Source organism: Bidens hawaiensis, unplaced genomic scaffold, assembly GCF_021521415.1.
Source record: "Bidens hawaiensis isolate Kalapana, Puna unplaced genomic scaffold, B.hawaiensis_p1.1 tig00084644_1, whole genome shotgun sequence".
Taxonomy (NCBI): domain Eukaryota; kingdom Viridiplantae; phylum Streptophyta; class Magnoliopsida; order Asterales; family Asteraceae; genus Bidens; species Bidens hawaiensis.
Window position 1 is genome coordinate 1 of NW_027504109.1, and position 3,376 is coordinate 3,376.

Here is a 3,376-nt window from a genome sequence, read left to right on the forward strand (position 1 = left end):
GTTGCAACACGATCCTCTGTGTGTTTCTTTGGTCTTTAGCTTGCTCAGCCTCTATATCTTGTTCTGAAAGCATCTGTTCTCTCTTTGAGCTTCAGCAAGCTCTTCTTTTGTAGTCGACACATACAAATTGTCAGAAATTTGAATATTATTTGCCAAATTTTCTCGGCAGGAGAAAAAAAACTCCTAGGTACAGGGCCTGCTCTTCAATAAGCTGAAGTCACAAACCAAACTGAGATCAATATCATAATGTTTTAATCCATTTTCACCATTTTTTTAGTAACAAGAAGCAATACTTACTGACACGGATTCTATTTCAAATACTCCATGAACGTTAAGTTTCACTCCAAATTCAACTTTCGCCTTTTGTACGATGAAAGGTAGATCAATCTAAAAGAAATTATAAAATTTATATAAGTAAGATGAATACAAATGGGCAAAATGTGAAATGAGTCAAATGACATTCATGAGCACAAGGCTTATGAGATACTTACCATGAATCGACCAACTTCAGCCGGAAAGTTCATCTTGTTGGTGTAAAAAACGTCAATGCCTTGTGGGGTTCCAGGATATTGAATCACGCGATCACTTGGAAATGAGCTGCCTTTGGGAAAAAGGGTAATATCTTGCTGTGTTTCGTTTACACCTTCAACTACTAGAAATCCTAGCGAGTAAGGAAATAAATCCTGACCTACATTAATATTATGAATCGTTTTAGAACATAATCAAGAAGATAATGAAGGATAAACCAGTCCAATTATAGAAGCGATCAATAAACGAAAACTAGTTGTTGCCAATCAAGAAATTATTGAACAACTTAATGACATGCGCAAGCTTCATTTATGGTGTGGTTTGACCACCAGATCCGGTTTATAGTCCACTTTTCAACATTTGTGAGAAATAGACATCAAACTATTGGAAGCTAAAAAGAAAATGATTAATTAATAAGGTCATCCTAAAAACTACTCTGCCTAAATATGATTAACTATTCATTAGAAATAATTCTGAAGATGGAAATAATATCCTACTATACTCAATAAACAGACATATCATGTCTTTTGTTTTCACTCTACAGCAAATAAACAACAAAAACCTTCTTTTTTCATTCTTATACAGTTTGAAGTATAGCAATCAATATAATATAAATTGTAGCTAAGAGAATCAAATTAAACAGACAATCATAGAAAAGTACTAGTAACAGAAGGATGCAGATAACGAACCTTATAATCTTTAAACTGTGAGTCTGGTTAAGCATTGCACATTGAATAGCACATCCTCTAGCAACGCATTCACTAACATTCGGTATTCTCCTCGGTTCTTTCCATATAATGGAAGTTAACTTCTTAGAAATAGCTGGTACGTGAGATCCATAACCCGAAAGCTCAACAGCATATATCTTGTCAACACTCATGCCAGACTCCTTTACAGCATTAATATAAGGAACAGTTATCCTTTCTAGCAACTCCAATGACAATACCTCAAACTCATCCCTTGTTATAAACCCGTTCACATCTATATCACCAACTAGACACTTAATAGTAAACCGCGCTTCCACATCCGCACTTAGATCTTTCTTTAACTTCTCACATGATGCCATAAGTCTCATAAAAGAATCATTACTCGAGTAAATATCAAGATTGTATTCTTGTTTAAACTTTTCTGCAAAATGTTAACCAAAACGTCATCAAATCTCGACCTCCCAAATTTTCATCAAAGAATGTGACAGTACTTTCATTTTCCCTGATTCAAAAGCCACAACCGAGACCTGGGTGTCACAGTGCCCGATGTCTACAAACATAACATTAGTTGGTCTGTATCTCGGGAAGTCGGGCTTGCCCACACCATAACCTAACGCAATGGCAGTACATTCGTGAATCAACCTCAAAGGTTTTAAACCAGCAATCAATGCAGCATTAAGGTACTCAGCCTTTGAAGGTCTGTGAAATACGAAGGAATCCCAATAACACAGTCTTTAACAGAAGATCCAAGGTTTATCTCGCTACTTGCTTCAAATGTGCAAACAACATCCTCAAAATATCAACCGGTGTGAATGACCATGTTCTGTTCAAGTACTGCAAATGAATCAAAACGCCACCGGAAGGGCCCTCGCTAGTCTTGAAAGGAAGCAACCTAATATCATTTTGCACACTCGTTCCGTGTACTTCCTGCCAATCAACCTCTTAACCTGAGAAATAGTTGATTCTGGATTATAGTTGTTGAGCGCTGCAGAACCGAAAAATCTTTGACTCTGACCAAATGAGACCACTCTCGCGCTTCATTCAATCCATAATTCATCAGTACATCAATTCCACCATGCCTCTCGGCAGCAATAACACAGCTCTTCAAACCCAACGGCACTCATTATCACAAGTATGTATAGTCTAGACTGATTCAACTTACCTGTCTGTCAAAAAGTGTTTAGCATGAAGTCATTTAACGCCAACATCAAAATGTAAATAATACAACTAGTAAAGATAATACAAGTGGTGATAAAGATGAACATGAATTGTATTGTAGTGCTAACGAAAATCAGTGATGCTACAAGAGAATCAAAGTGCTTACGTTTCGAAATGAAATGAAAATGAAGGTGTTCGATCACTTAACGACCTTTCATTGTACAATAATTATTAGCCTTTTCAGCTTCTAAACATCTGCGTTTAATCTCACATGCCAATAATTAGAACCTCTCAGGTGTTTGGGATTGCTTATTTTTACCGACTTATAACTTGTTAACTTCTTGAATAATAATAAGGTGTTTGGGATTGCTTACATCATAAGAGGAAAAGTTTCATAAGTTACACTTATGTAACTTTTTAACTTAATGAAAAGTTATAAGGAAGTAAAATAAGGAAACCCAAACACCCCCTTATTACTAGATAAAATTAACAACCTGGGAATAGTATAAAATTCAACCCCAATCGATAAAATAATAAAATAATACTTTTTTTTAATCTCAATGTAAATATATTCGTTTAGCAAAACTATAAATTAATAATTACTAAAATATTCCAAAACTCTAAGATTGTTTAGTAAAAAATGAATCTATAGCCACTTGTTTGTGAACTTTGAGAATCTCCTAAGAGTGTTTAATATTGTTCATTGTCTAACTTTCAAATTGAAAATTTTGTTAACACACTGCACTAAAACGTGTTGAGTGCATCCTTGGTGATCTCTCTTATACTCGCATAATAGTTTTCGTTGTTGATTGGTTATCGTTGATTTTTAACACCTTTTAGTTTAGAAGCCATAGTTGATGTGATTTTAAAAACTATCATTAGATTTTATAGTTTAGAAGTTGTGTACCCTTTCCATGCACATGTGGTCACCTTTCTTGAATAACACAAAAAATGTAATCCTGGCACCTCAAAACATGGGGTCG

General features: G+C 35.0%; 1 pseudogene; it reads right to left on the minus strand.

The window, feature by feature from the left end:
- Positions 1–10: 10 nt before the first annotated feature.
- LOC143607655 (heat shock 70 kDa protein 16-like) lies at positions 11–2,401 on the minus strand (annotated as a pseudogene).
- Between the last annotated feature and the right edge of the window lie 975 nt (positions 2,402–3,376).